At 44.5% G+C, this 16226-nt stretch overlaps 1 long non-coding RNA gene and 2 pseudogenes across 2 annotated transcripts in view; all 3 read right to left on the bottom strand.

Moving 5' to 3' along the window:
• Nucleotides 1–5004: 5004 nt before the first annotated feature.
• The window catches only part of LOC134969433 (uncharacterized), a 106370-nt gene continuing 95148 nt past the window's right edge, over nucleotides 5005–16226 (bottom strand). For both annotated transcript variants that reach the window (XR_010189480.1, XR_010189479.1), the window contains one exon: nucleotides 5005–5497. This is a non-coding gene — a long non-coding RNA (uncharacterized LOC134969433). The remainder of the gene's footprint in view (nucleotides 5498–16226) is intronic.
• LOC134971335 (5S ribosomal RNA) lies at nucleotides 7681–7800 on the bottom strand (annotated as a pseudogene).
• LOC134971428 (5S ribosomal RNA) lies at nucleotides 8038–8157 on the bottom strand (annotated as a pseudogene).

The raw sequence follows: 16226 nt of genomic DNA, 5'->3' as shown, positions 1-16226 counted from the left end.
CCTGAGGTAACGTTTCCTCACTCTCATGAACTGAACACGCTATTTGAAAAACTCTGGGAAGCTCCTGACAAAAGTTTCAGATTCCCAAAAGAATTACGGTAGCTTATCCGTTTCCCTCGGCGGATAGGGAAAAGTGGGAGTCACCCCCCACCGTGGACAAGGCCCTGTCACGTTTGTCTAAAAAGGTGGCTCTCCCGTCACCTGACACGGCGGCCCTTAAGAATCCTGCGGATCGTAAACAAGAAACTATGTTAAAGTCCATTTATGCAACCACAGGTACGCTACTCAGACCTGTCATTGCATCTGCGTGGGTAAGTAGTGCTATCGAAAAGTGGGCAGACAACTTATCTTCTGAAATAGATACCCTAGATAGGGATAGCGTCCTCTTGAAGCTGGGTTATATCAAGGACGCTGCAGCATACCTTAAGGAAGCTGCGAGAGATATTGGTCTTTTGGGATCAAAGGCCAATGCCATGGCAGTCTCAGCTAGACGAGCGTTGTGGATTCACCAATGGAATGCTGATGCTGATTCCAAGAAAAGTATGGAATCTCTACCATATAAAGGTAAGGCTTTATTTGGTGACGGCCTTGATGATTTGGTATCTACAGCTACCGCGGGTAAGTCATCCTTTTTGCCTTATGTTCCTCCACAACAAAAGAAACCGCACCACTATCGCAGTCCTTTCGGCCCAATAAATACAGAAAGGGCTGAGGTTCTTCCTTCCTTGCTACTAGAGGAAGGGGAAGAGGTAAACGATCACCAGCCTTGTCAGGCTCCCAGGAGCAGAAGTCCTCCCAGGCTTTTGCCAATTCCACCGCATGACGTTGGGGCTCCTATGCGGGAGTCCGCACCGGTGGGGGCACGTCTCAAACTCTTCAGTCAGTTTTGGGTTCATTCGGACCTAGACCCATGGGTTTTACAAATAATATCCCAAGGGTACAAGATGGAGTTTCAAGACGTTCCCCCTCGCCGTTTTTTCAAATCGGCCTTACCAGCTTCTCTTCCGGAGAGGGAGGTAGTTTGCGACGCAATACAAAAGTTGTGTCAAAATCAAGTTATCGTCAGGGTTCCCCAGTCACAACAGGGAGAAGGCTTTTATTCGAGCCTGTTTGTGGTCCCGAAGCCGGACGGCTCGGTCAGACCAATCCTAAACCTGAAATCCCTCAATTTCTACCTAAAGAAATTCAAATTCAAGATGGGGTCTCTCCGAGCAGTGATATCCAGTCTGGAGGAAGGGGATTTTATGGTGTCGGTGGACATAAAGGATGCCTACTTACATGTTCCCATTTATCCTCCGCATCAGGCTTACCTGAGGTTTGCAATTCAGGATTGTCATTACCAATTTCAAACGTTGCCGTTTGGTGAAAATCCTCGGAGCTGTGGACAGACCAAAGTGATGGCGGAGATGATGGTTCTCCTTCACAAGCAAAGAGTCATGATTATCCCATACTTGGACGATCTCCTGATAAAGGCGAGATCCAGGGACCAGTTGGTGCAAAGAGTTGCACTCTCCCTGACAGTTCTTCAGCAACATGGTTGGCACCTAAACTTGCCAAAATCACAGTTGATTCTGACGACGCGGTTGTCGTTTTTGGGAATGATATTGGACACAGAACTACAGAGAGTCTTTCTTCCAGTGGAAAAGGCTCTGGAACTTCAGAGTCTGGTCAAACAAATTCTGAAACCAGCAAGAGTGTCAATCCATCAATGCATTCAGTTTCTGGGGAAGATGGTGGCAGCCTACAAGGCCATTCAGTTTGGCAGGTTCCATGCCAGAGTGTTCCAGTGGGACCTGTTGGACAAGTGGTCCGGGTCCCACCTACACATACACCGGAGGATAATCCTGTCTTCCAAGACCAGGGTATCACTCCTGTGGTGGCTGCACAGCTCTCACCTCCTAGAGAGGCGCAGGTTCGGGATACAGGACTGGATCCTAGTGACCACGGATGCAAGCCTCCGAGGCTGGGGGGCAGTCACAATGGGAGAAAACTTCCAAGGAAGATGGTCAAGTTAGGAAACTTGTCTCCACATAAATGTTCTGGAGTTATGGGCCATTTACAACAGCCTTCTGCAAGCGGAACATCTTCTTCGAGATCTGCCTGTACTGATCCAGTCGGACAATGTAACAGCAGTAGCGTACATAAACCGTCAGGGCGGAACAAAAAGCAGAGCGGCAATGGCAGAAGCCACAAGGATTTTCCGCTGGGCGGAAAAGCATACAAGCGCTCTGTCAGCGATCTTCATTCCAGGAGTGGACAACTGGGAAGCAGACTTCCTCAGCAGACACGATCTCCATCCAGGAGAGTGGGGCCTCCACCAAGAAGTCTTCGCAGAGGTGACAAGTCGTTGGGGAGTTCCTCAAGTAGACATGATGGCATCTCGTCTCAACAAGAAGCTTCAGAGATATTGTTCCAGGTCAAAGGACCCTCAAGCAATTGCAGTGAATGCACTGGTGACACCGTGGGTGTTTCAGTTGGTGTATGTATTCCCTCCACTTCCTCTCATTCCAAAGGTTCTAAAGATCATAAGAAGAACAAAGATCCGGGCGATCCTCATTGTCCCAGACTGGCCAAGGAGGGCGTGGTATCCAGATCTTCAGGAATTACTCATAGGAGATCCCTGGCCTCTTCCTCTGTTACAGCAGGGGCCGTGCGTGTATCAGGACTTACCGCGGTTACGTTTGACGGCATGGCGCTTGAGCGCAAAATCCTAGCCCATAAGGGTATTTCCAGTGAAGTAATTACCACACTTATTCAGGCCAGAAAAGGGGTAACGTCTAAACATTACCACCGTATTTGGAGAAAATATGTTTCTTGGTGTGAATCCAAGAGGGCTCCTACGGAGGAGGAGTTTCGGCTAGGACGTTTTCTCCATTTTCTACAAGCAGGTGTGGATGCGGGCCTAAAATTGGGCTCAATTAAGGTACAGATTTCGGCCTTATCGGTTTTCTTTCAGAAACAATTGGCCTCCCTTCCAGAAGTTCAGACTTTCGTGAAAGGCGTGTTGCACATAGAACCTCCATTTGTGCCTCCAGTGGCACCATGGGATCTTAATGTGGTGTTGCAGTTCCTTCAATCACATTGGTTTGAACCTTTACGGAAGGTGGAGTTGAAATTCCTCACTTGGAAAGTGGTCATCCTGTTGGCCTTGTCATCTGCAAGGCGGGTGTCTGAGTTAGCGGCCTTGTCTCACAAGAGCCCTTATTTGATCTTCCATGAAGATAGAGCTGAATTGAAGACACGTCAACAATTTCTACCGAAGGTGGTTTCTTCTTTCCACATGAACCAACCTATTGTGGTGCCTGTGGCTACTACCGCCTTCGCTGAGTCAAAATCTCTGGATGTGGTCAGAGCTTTGAAGATTTATGTCGCCAGAACGGCTCAGATTAGGAAAACAGAGGCTCTGTTTGTCTTGTATGCTCCCAACAAGGTTGGGTGTCCTGCTTCCAAGCAGACCATTGCACGCTGGATCTGTAACACGATTCAGCATGCTCATTCCACGGCTGGATTGCCGTTACCGCAATCAGTAAAAGCCCATTCTACTAGGAAGGGGGGCTCATCCTGGGCGGCTGCCCGGGGGGGTCTCGGCATTGCAACTTTGCCGAGCAGCTACTTGGTCGGGGTCAAACACTTTTGCAAAGTTCTACAAGTTTGACACCTTGGCCGATGAAGACCTTAAGTTTGGTCAATCGTTGCTGCAGAGTCATCCGCACTCTCCCGCCCGTTCTAGAGCTTTGGTATAACCCCATGGTTCTATGATGACCCCAGCATCCTGTAGGACGTATGAAAAATTAGGATTTTAATACCTACCGGTAATTACTTTTCTCTTAGTCCGTAGAGCAGGCATTCCCAACCACGGTCCTCAAGGCACACTAACAGTGCAGGTTTTAGTGATAACCAGCCTTCAGCACAGGTGACTTAATTAGTTGCTGAGCTATTTTGATTTAACCATCTGTGCTGCAGCCTGGATATCACTAAAACCTGCACTGTTGGTGTGCCTTGAGGACCGTGGTTGGGAATGCCTGCCGTAGAGGATGCTGGGCGCCCGTCCCAGTGCATACTGTATCTGCAGTTATTAGTTGTGGTTACACACATGTTGTGTTACGTTATTGTCAGCATGTTGCTGCAAGTGTTCATGCCGTTGGCTTGTGTTCTGTTGAATGCCACGTTGTGCGGCATGCTTGTGGTGTGAGCTGGTATGAATCTCACCTTAGTTTAACAATAAATCCTTTCCTCGAAATGTCCATCTCCCTGGGCACAGTTCCTATAACTGAAGTCTGGAGGAGGGGCATAGAGGGAGGAGCCAGTTCACACCCTTTCAAAGTCTTAAAGTGCCCATGTCTCCTTCGGATCCCATCTATACCCCATGGATCTATGAAGACCCCAGCATCCTCTACGGACTAAGAGAAAAGGATTTACCGGTAGGTATTAAAATCCTATTCTTTTTTGTCACTGTAAACCCTACTATGCTAAGTCTAGAAGGTAAATAATGAGAAAATCAATTAGATCAACTTACAGTATATGTGCACAAGTAAGAAAATACTTAAACCATGCCAAGTTCAGGATATTTGAGGAAAACAAAGAATCTTGGACTTTTTTTTTCCACATTAAAGGTTAAAACTTAACTACATACTGCTCATATACTGTAGAAAGTAAAAGTAATAGTATTCACCTACATCAGTCCTTGCCGTTTGTCTAAATGTGGGTGTTTTTCAGCATCATCAAGACACCTGTGCTCTATATACACCTCAGTGTGCAGCAGCATGGGTCAGCAAGGTTAGTTTAAATGACGATAAACAGACTTGTCCCTCTGTACTTGTCTTGGTGAATAGCTCAAGCCATGTACAAAGGGGCAAGATGATAAACTGTAGCTGAAAGTGCATCTTTCTGAGTTAATTTCCATACAATACTGTGCACAGAGCACAGGATCTCATGTGACTGGGACAGCTGGGGACAAGGAATATTATTTTACAACTCATAGGGCACAGCCAATACAAGGTTAAATTATTGAGTGGAAAAACACTTTATAGAGTTGCAGCTAATCCACTTTCTGATTACACCATAGGGTAATTTTTGCTGCTTAACCTCAAATATGCTTGACAAACAAATAAAGATTTGCTATACAAACTGTACATTGAAAATGGAAGTGCCTCCTTGTCCATGTCATTTATTGCCGCCAAGAGTTAAAATGACTCTGTAATAAGTCCATGACTGGCATGTGATTCTCCATCCCCATGGTGAGTTCTGTACAAGGGGTCTATGGTCACACTTGTTTACCTGGAGTTATAATGTACCACTGCTAGTAATGTCCTCTTGCACCACACAGGGAATGTACCTCTGCTGTAACGTCCTCTTCCATCACACAAACAATAAATTAAAAGGTCCTTGTTGGAGATGTTGATAGTTACTGGGGTTTAATGGCATCCGTTTGATATTTTGTGCTTTGAGTGAGTTTGTCTGAAGTTATTTTAGGTCCACCAGCCTTATAAATTGACTTCTGAAATAACAAATCAAACATATTAATGTCACCAAAAATGCGTTAACTAATACAATACTACAGTACTACAATTCTATTGCAGACCATTTTTGTAGTTGTCTGCAATAAATGAATGCTGCTGAGCCATTATATTATTCTTTGTGTGTGTGTATATATATATATAGGTTCCGGTATGAAAGATAGATAGTGTCTAGTTAGACAGTCAATAGATAGACACCATATGTTAGATGGACATTAGGTCGACAGGGTCAAAAGGTCGACAGGGTCAAAAGGTCGACATGGAAAAGGTCGACAGGTCAAAAGGTCGACAGCTCAAAAGGTCGACAGGGTCAAAAGGTCGACATGGAAAAGGTCGACAGGTCAAAAGGTCGACAGGGTCAAAAGGTCGACATGGAAAAGGTCGACATGGAAAAGGTAGACACCATGTTTTTTGCATTTTTCTGGTTTGTGTGGATAGTTTTGTCATCTGGGACCCCCAGTTGTAGAAAGGCATACCCTCGCGGGGCTCGCTTCGCTCGCCACGCTTCGGGCACGGTGGCTCGCTGCGCTCGCCACAAGGTTTATAACCAACTCTATGCCGACATGGATAGAGAAAGTATGAAATAATCCAAAAACATGTTACATTTAAAAAAAAACATTTGTCTATCTTTTTTATGTCGACCATTTTCATGTCGACCTTTTGACCCTGTCGACCTTTTGACCTGTCGACCTTTTGACCTGTCGACCTTTTCAATGTCGACCTTTTGACCACGTCGACCTTTTGACTTGTCGACCTTTTGACCTGTCGACCTTTTCCATGTCGACATTTTGACCCTGTCGACCTTTTGACCCTGTCGACCTAATGTCCATCTAACATATGGTGTCTATCTATTGACTGTCTAACTAGACACTGTCTATCTATCAAATGGATAGGATATATATATATATATAGTGGACAAGAAGAGTGGCACTCACACGGACTTCTTACTTCCTTAAACAAATGGGCGCCGCACGCCTCTGCAGGTTAACGTTTCAGTTTTATTTACAAAACTTTCGTCAGAACAAAGAACAATACAAAACTGCTTACCTTTATACCTTAAGACACCCGTGAAGACACCCACATGGAGACAGGAATCCACCCGGCAGGCCTATCATTGCTGCAAGTGGTGCAAAGACAACCGATGTATCTCAAAGACACCACTTCATTTCTCAAAAAATTGCAGCAGTTTTCACCCCTCCCTCCAGGTTGTGTATTATGCACTATCGATGTGGTCTCTCTATATACCAACATACCCCATGAAGAAGGCCTAACGGCCACAAGAAACCTACTCCTCAGCGACACAGAATACAGTGGTCCAGATATTGATTTTATGATCCAGCTACTGGGCCTTACACTGAAGCGTAACTATTTTCTTTTTGATGGCCAATGGTACATACAGCAAAAGGGTTGTGCGATGGGGTCATGTGTGGCCCCGGCGTTCGCAAACTCCTTTATGTTTGCCAAAGAGAGAGATCTGTTTTTTTCTTGTCCACTATATTGCCCTGCTATACAGCATCGCATTGGAGGCACCGAGGTTTTCATCAGGGGCAGTTGTCACCTTGCCCAGAGTCTCTTTAAATAGCAGAGAAGGTGCCGGAGAGTTTCAAACAGGAAGCCCGTCACCCGGAGGCAGCACGTCACAGCCGCTGCCTGATTGGCTCCTTCCGACATGTGGGGTGTGTTGCTACGATAAACAAACCCGGCTCTCTCCATAGCAACCCGCTCCGGCAGCGTGACATCCGTGTAGCGCAGGCAGATCTACATTTCTGTACAGCGTCAGACAGATGAAGTTGCTGCTGTCAGTATCCCCAGCCAGAGGTACACCCGCAGAGTGTCAACCCCACAGTGCGCTACCAGCAGGGAAATTCCACAGCCCATATGAACACAAAACATGAAACATAAAAACCGAGTGAACAAACCGCATTAGCTTGCACTGCAATGGTATCAAATACTCAGGAAACAATAGTATCTTGTTACAGTGCAAAAAATATGAACCAGTTTGTAACCGTGGTTGTTAAAACCATAAGTAATAAACCACCAAACCACCAAAAATATACAAAAATGTCCAGAACTCAGGACAAGAGTGAGAGGCAAGTCAGAGTGCCATGTGATGTTAAGGACCAGAGGGACAATCAATCTTCACCTATAGGACAAGACATGTCCCTTGGTACAATACCCAGTATTCCCATGCTGTCTCCAAGCATGGTACTGGCTGGGCCCAACACTGCTTAATTGCCAAGATCAGACTGGATCGGATGGTTTCCAGTGTGGTATGATTGTATCAATCAAAGGTATCCATATGATAATATCCCAATGTGTCATTATCACCCGTCATCTCTCGTTTGCATCATGTCATAGTCATATGAGTCCTGTTGGAGAAAGAGCGCTATATAAATATTATTATTATTATTATTATTATTATTATTATATAGGCCTATAATCATATTCAGCTCAAGCACATGAAAAAGAAATTAGACAAATCAGGGGAAAAGAACCTCAAGTGGGGGACACACCGAGTCCCTTGATACAACACCTAGTATTCCCACACCGTCTCCAAGTGTGGTACTAGCTGGGCCCATCACTGCTTAGTTACCAAGATCAGACGGGATCGGATGGGTTCCAGTGTGGTGTGGTAGTATCAATCTCCACAGTGACCATAGAATCAAAGTCATATGTGATATTCAAGGCAAGTATAGATACCAGTCTAGAGGCAAACTTAGACCAAAGGTCTAAAGTCACAATAAGACAAACCGTTAAAGATTATCAAATAATCAAGGTTTTGGTACAAAAGGAGGTACCGTAAGCCAGAAACACATGCTTGTTCGGAAAGACTTAAAACATAAATAGTCATCACTGTAATCCAAAACAGTCGAGCATCATAGCATCAGGTGACAAGTGGTCAAACATATCAAGACACCATAGTTAATATAAATGCATAAGACATGACACACGGCGGTGTCTCAGAAAAGTAAACCAAAATGTTAGACTCTATACAAAGTTGTACAGGGTCAGAGGAAGCACCCCAAGCGGAATTCTTCATTGAGCCCATTTGGGCCCATTTTTTTTAATCTATCAATCCATTGATGTTCTCTTTGCAGTAAAATTTTGTTGCAATCACCACCCCTTTGTAGTGGTGGGATTTGATCCAAAATGCAACACTTAAGTTGATAGATAGTATGTTTCGCCTCCCGGAAATGTCTTGCCACAGGTAAATTTGTGAAGTCACTTGAAGCCCCACTTTGGGTGATGCTCTTCTTAATTGTAGAACGATGCTGGCTTAAACGCTCCTGTAGCATCCTACTAGTCTTTCCAACATAAAGCAGGTTACATGGACATTTTAGTACATAGACTACAAATTTACTGTTGCAGTCAAGTCTTTGTTTAATAGTATATGCCTTATTGTCCTGAGGGTTAATGAAACGATTGCCAAGTAGCAAGAATGGTCAGTTTGGGCAACCCGTACACTTATATACCCCTGTTTTAGTAGTCAACCAGTTGGAAGGTGTGTTCTTTTTTCTCTTGGAAAATCTGTCACAACAAGCATATCCTTCAGATTGTGTCCTTGTCTGTAGGCGAATCGAGGTGGTTGCGGAATAGCTTTTGCCAGAATTGGATCTGTGTCAATAAGGTGCCAATGTTCGTAAATCTTATTGCGAATAAATCTAGAGGCAGTGGTATACATGCTGACAAAATTTAACCTATCATTGTCTTTATTAAGAGAAGCGTCTTTACCATGTAGGAATTCCTCTCTCCTTATTTGGCCAATTTTAGTGAGTGCCAAATCAATCTCTTCCTTTGAGTATCCACGATTGAGGAAGCGTTGACACATAGATTGTAAAGCAGATGGTATTGCAGAAGGGTCAGAGGTGATCCGTATCACCCTTAAGAGCTGTGAGAACGATAGCCCTCTTTTGAGGGGTGCCGGGTGGAAACTCGTTGAGAGCAAGAGTGTGTTCCTGTCAGAGCCTTTGCAGTGAGTCTTGGTGGTCAGTTTGTTGTTGGACAAAAGAATGGACACGTCCAGAAAATTGATTTGTGTTTTGCTAAACGTGAGGCTGAATCTAATGGTGCCAGGGAGTGAGTTCAGATGGTCAATGAAGGTCAGGAGTGTTTTTTCTCCACCATGCCAGATAAAAAATAGGTCATCAATATACCGGACATACGCTGTCAAAAACCGGCCAAAAAAGGGGTGACTTGTGATATGTTCCTGTTCATATGTTGACATGAAAATGTTGGCATATGCTGGGGCCATATTAGACCCCATGGCCATCCTTTGTTTTTGTAGAAAAAAACTATTTTCAAATAAAAAGTAGTTCTTGTTCAGAATAAGGCTGATAATTAATACCATATTTTCTGACGGAGGTCCAAAATACTCATCACTCTCTGTTATAATCGTCTACACGACTCAATGCCATGTGCATGGGGAATGTTCGTATATAAGCTCGAAACATCGAGTGTAACCAGTAATGCATCATCTGGAATATTATTCTGCAGACCTGATGACCAGGTGATTGTCATTCTGTAAAGATTTGATTGCAGCTCTTTCTCCCTTCGTGATATTAGAATGACTGATTCTTTGTTTCTCTATATGGGGCAATGTGTCCCTTTTAAGTACTCTCATGAAGGTGTGGATTGAAGGATTTAAAGTAGGTGGATCAAATTGACTAGACTTCTTCAAAGGACATTGAGGTATAGATGGTGAAACCGTCGTGGAAGTGTCTGGTGGCTGGGAATTGGAGTAGTAGACTTTTAAACGGAGTTGTCTTCCTAATTTATAGAGATCCACCTGCCAGCGGAAGCTGTCTTGTCCAACCGTTGGCACAAATGTTAGTCCCTTGTTCAGGATAGAGAGTTCTTCATCCGTCAGCTTGTGTTTGGATAAATTAAAGACCACCGATACCTGAGCTTTGTTCTCTATTTTCTTCTTCCTTTTTCTCCCACCTCTGCAGGTGGGTACAGCGGGTTTTTTGGAGCCCTCCTTGTGCGTTCAGATCTAGAAAGGTAGGTGGCACCTTGTGTTGATGTGGATGGTGCATCAGAATCACTCACTGAAGTTTGGGATCTGCTTTCAATGTCCGTGAAGGGTGTGGTAGGTCTACGTCCTCCACGTCTCTGATGCGGTTTGTATTTGGAGGCTCACTCCGTGACAACCAGGGGTATACCCTATTCTCCTTATAGTCCAGTTTAACTTGTTTGTATTTGTTTTTCTTAAATCTTAGCAGGTCTCCACGGAATTTATCAATGTCCTTGTTTAATTTAGTAAAAAGGTCACAGTCAGGAGATTGTATTGTCCCAAATAGTTCAGAAGCCTCTAGTTCTGAAATATCTCTTCTGATTTCAACAAGATCTAATCCAGCTTGTTCAATTACAAGCAGCATTAGATCCTGGGAACACTTGTTCAAAATGTTACACCACTTTGTGCAAAAATCATTATTATGTCTCCCCAGTGTGGGTTGGTTATGTAGTCTAAACCCTCTGGGGATAAGGGATTCTTTATAGTATTGTGAGAGGGTTAGGCCATGTAAATGTAGCTCAACCTCTCTCTTTTTAAGTCTAAGCAAATCATTTACAAATTCCTCTGGACTGTCTTTGTCGTAGCAACACACCCCACATGTCGGAAGGAGCCAATCAGGCAGCGGCTGTGACGCGCTGCCTCCGGGTGACGGGCTTCCTGTTTGAAACTCTCCGGCGCCTTCTCTGCTATTTAAAGAGACTCTGGGCAGGGTGACAACTGCCCCTGATGAAAACCATTGTGTGTTGAAACGGCTGTCGGGCGGGCTGTAGTACCGGGTTATATCCAGATGGCTTGACAGGAATAAAAAAAACCTTTTTTTCTTTCATCAACTAAACGTGAGTGCTGGTCAGATTCTTTTTTCTTTTTTGGAAAAAGTGAGTGTGTATATCAATTGCCAGGACCCTGCACCAATATAATAATCTTATGTTATGGGCATAGAGTGCCGTCATTCTGCTATATATAATCATGCTGAAAGCTAAATACCCTTGCACTACAGGTACATAGGTTTAGACAAGACTACTAGTGTTGACCCCTATTTCTGTTGGGTACCACCAACAATTATCTTTGGGCATATTAGGAGCACTTTATAATGCTGACATATTGTAATATGGAAATGTATGAAACCCCTGTCAGTAAAATCTGGTGGTGATATAGGACAGGTATGCAGGGCAGGGTACTTACTTACTTACAGTTCACAAACTCATTTAAGAGAGAGCTCATTTGACATTTTCAATGTTTTTCTATCTGCAAAGAACTGGTGGCCTGATGAATGTAATAGGTTTAAGCTGCTTTCATTGCTCTAGATATAATTTTGTGCCAATATCTATATTTTTTAATGTTGAGATAAATTCTAAATATTAAAACTTCCGTTTTTCACTTTATTGATTGCAACAGAGAAAAGTTGAGGCAATGGAAGAAAAGCAGCAAATAACGGAGTTACTACTAATTAGACAATAATGGTGTATTTAGCTCAGAGTGAACGTCTGCAGCAAACCTCTTAAACAAAAATAGCTAAAGATGCTACCAAGTGAGACTGACTGAAGTGCAAGGCTCTTGTAGGTACAAAGGGGGTCATTCCGACCCGATCGCTCGCTGCAGTTTGTCGCAGCGCAGTGATCGGGTCGAAACTGCGCAAGCGCTGCAGTGCGCCGGCGCATGGCAGTCGTCGGTGCCCAGCGATCGCCTCTGAGACAGGAGGCTGAACGGCGGCGTTAAGCCGCCGTTTAGGGGGAGCAGTCCGGCCAACGCAGGCGTGGCCGGACCGTTGGGGGGGCAGGGCCGCGGTGGCTGCGTGACGTGTCACGTGGCGGCCAGCGGGAGCGACGAGTAACTCCCGGCCAGCCGCAGGAGCTGCGCTGGCCGGGAGTTACTCCTCAAATACAAAGGCATCGCCGCTGTGCGATGCTTTTGTATTTGTGCGGGGGGGCCGGCACAGACATGCGGGGCGGGCTAGCCCTGTGCTGGGCATCTTGCCGCATGTCTTGAGTTTACAATCATAGCTGTGCTAAATTTAGCACAGCTACGATCAACTCGGAATGACCCCCAAAGTGCACGTACAGAGTTTCCAAAACAATAAAGAATCACAAGAACTTCAGATCTGATTTTTGTTAAGTCCATTAGATTTCTATCAAATCTCATCACTATAAGTTGTTATTAATATTGGCCATTAGAGCTGACCTGGTCAAAATGTGGAATTTCCAATATGAAAGACTCATATTCTAAAAGTAGAATTCACAAGTCAAGGAAAGAAGCAAAACTGAGGGATTTGATTCCTGCAACTATAGTAAGTTTCCATTTCACCTACAGATCTTAGTGCTCTGACAGCATCCAAACTCTATGTACTGTCCATATCATTAGGTCATCCCAGGAAGACAGGATATAGGTGATCAGACATCACCAGTAACAAGCAGCCAGGTAAGTAATGCTATGTGGACAATTATTATTCAGACTTTCACTTAAACTAAGAGCATAGTAGTTACACTGTATACATGGGATAACGTGCCCCTTTCTGTAAGTGATATGGATATTAGAAATCACTCATATAAAAAAAAAAAACAAAGCAGTAAACCAACGCCTTCTTAAGAGGTAACAGAATTCCAAGATGACTTCAAACACATGTAAAACAAAATATAAAAATAAAATATACAGTACTGATTGCATTATTATTAATAATACAGATTTTTTTCTAATAAATTCTGCAATATAGTGGTTATGAGGGTCTTACACACAGCACTACCTTCCTGAGCAGAGGAATGTGAAACAGGACATATCTACTGTACCCACTGCCTTTCCTGTTGGGACAAAGTAGTGATGTGCACCGTAAATTTTTTGGGTTTTGGTTCTGGATTCGGCTCCACGGCCGTGTTTTGGATTCGGACGCGTTTTGGCAAAACCTCCCTGAAAATTTTTTGTTGAATTCGGGTGTTTTTTTTTTACAAAAACCCCTCAAAAACAGCTTAAATCATAGAATTTGGTGGTCATTTTGATCCCATAGTATTATTAACCTCAATAACCATATATTCCACTCATTTCCAGTCTATTCTGAACACCTCACAATATTATTTTTAGTCCTAAAATTTGCACCGAGGTTGCTGGATGGCTAAGCTAAGCGACCCAAGTGGCCAAAACAAACACCTGGCCCATCTAGGAGTGGCACTGCAGTGTCAGACAGGATGTCAGATTTAAAAAATAGTCCCCAAACAGCACATGAGGCAAAGAAAAAAAGAGGTGCAATGAGGTAGCTGTGTTACTAAGCTAAGCAACCCAAGTGGCCGACAAAAACACCTGGCCCATCTAGGAGTGGCACTGCAGTGTCAGACAGGATGGCAGATTTAAAAAATAGTCCCCAAACAGTACATGATGCAAAGAAAAAAAGAGGTGCAATGAGGTAGCTGTGTGACTAAGCTAAGCGACCCAAGTGGCCGACACAAACACCTGGCCCATCTAGGAGTGGCACTGCAGTGTCAGACAGGATGGCAGATTAAAAAATAGTCCCAAACAGCACATGATGCAAAGAAAAAAAGAGGTGCAATGAGGTAGCTGTGTGACTAAGCTAAGCGACCCAAGTGGCCGACACAAACACCTGGCCCATCTAGGAGTGGCACTGCAGTGTCAGACAGGATGGCAGATTTAAAAAATAGTCCCCAACCAGCACATGATGCAAAGAAAAAAAGAGGTGCACCAAGGTCGCTGGATGGCTAAGCTAAGCGACCCAAGTGGCCGACACAAACACCTGGCCCATCTAGGAGTGGCACTGCAGTTTTCTAGCGAGAGGATGAGTGCTTCCATCCTCATGTGAATCTGAACCACTAGCCATGAACATAGGCCAGGGCCTCAGCCGTTCCTTGCCACTCCGTGTCGTAAATGGCATATTGGCAAGTTTACGCTTCTCATCAGACGCTTTTAATTTTGATTTTTGGGTCATTTTACTGAACTTTTGTAGTATACTTGACGACACAGAGGTAGAGCAGTGGACTACTGTACCGTACTGCTATATATATATATACTGGTGGTCAGCAAAATTCTGCACTGTCCTCCTACTATATACTGCGCACAACTAAAATGCAACACAGGTATGGATGCATAGTATGCTTGACGACACAGAGGTAGAGCAGTGGACTACTGTACCGTACTGCTATATATATATATACTGGTGGTCACAGCAAAATTCTGCACTGTCCTCCTACTATATACTGCACACAACTAAAATGCAGCACAGGTATGGATGCAGAGCATACTTGACGACCAGAGGTAGAGCAGTGGACTACTGTACCGTACTGCTATATATATATATATACTGGTGGTCACAGCAAAATTCTGCACTGTCCTCCTACTATATACTGCGCACAACTAAAATGCAGCACAGGTATGGATGCATAGTATACTTGACGACACAGAGGTAGAGCAGTGGACTACTGTACCGTACTGTTATATATATATACTGGTGGTCACAGCAAAATTCTGCACTGTCCTCCTACTATATACTGCGCACAACTAAAATGCAGCACAGGTATGGATGCATAGTATACTTGACGACACAGAGGTAGAGCAGTGGACTACTGTACCGTACTGTTATATATATATACTGGTGGTCACAGCAAAATTCTTTACTGTCCTCCTACTATATACTACAATGCAGCACAGATATGGAGCATTTTTCAGGCAGAGAACGTAGATATTTTCAGCACACTGAGCACAGATATTTGCAAGCACACGGAGCACAGATATTTGCAGCACAGTGAACACAGAAACTGAGAGAATGCAGCCACATCCTCTCGCTATCATCTCCAAAGCACGAGTGAAAATGGCGGCGACGCGCGGCTCCTTATATAGAATACGAATCTCGCTAGAATCCGACAGCGGGATGATGACGTTCTGGCGTGCTCGGGTTAACCGAGCAAGGCGGGAAGATCCGAGGCTGCCTCGGAACCGTGTAAAATGGGTGAAGTTCGGGGGGGTTCGGATCCCGAGGAACCAAACCCGCTCATCACTAGGACAAAGTCACTCAATTCTGCTGCTGCCCCACTAGAATCAGAACTCCTAATTAGCTGGGAAAGCCTAGCAATGAGTGAACACTCTAGTCCTCCCCCGCCAAACCAGTGCTAAATCAAAAGCAGCTACATTTAACAATTGGGTGTCTCATCATTCAAATTAAATAAATAATAAATATTCACAAATAAATTAACTATTACGTGTGAATACTAATTTAATTTCCAATGACTAATTTAATTTCCAATAACCCCACCAGTAATCTATTACCTTCCTCCCATCCAGTGGTGGATTTACCCATGGGCTTCAGGACTGCGGACTCCTCCTGGCAAAATCTGCAACTCTTCTGAGTGTCAGTGAGCCAGATGCAGTCTGTGAGACTGCACTGGCTTCACTGTGACTGGCAGTGACTTCCTATTGGAAGTCCCACCTGTCAGTCACAGACACTATAGGCAGTCCCACTGGGACTGCAAGACGGGGCTGCAATAAGCAAAGAGCTCGCTTCCTGTAGGAAGCCACTCTCTACATTTTCGGCAGCCCAATGTGACTTCTAGAAACCAGGGGTGTGCGCAGTCACGCCGCGGTGTCTGCGCATGCATCGGTCATGCCACCTGCCAGATCCATTGAGCAGTTGCTGGGGCCTGGGGGTGGCTGTCTCCTCTCCGGGCATGGTGGTAGCGGCAACCCCCCTACTAAAAGTAAGTAGG

This window comes from Pseudophryne corroboree, chromosome 11 (assembly GCF_028390025.1).
Source record: "Pseudophryne corroboree isolate aPseCor3 chromosome 11, aPseCor3.hap2, whole genome shotgun sequence".
Lineage (NCBI taxonomy): Eukaryota > Metazoa > Chordata > Amphibia > Anura > Myobatrachidae > Pseudophryne > Pseudophryne corroboree.
Note: the sequence above shows the minus strand (reverse complement) of the source record. Positions and strands in the feature narration are given on the sequence as shown.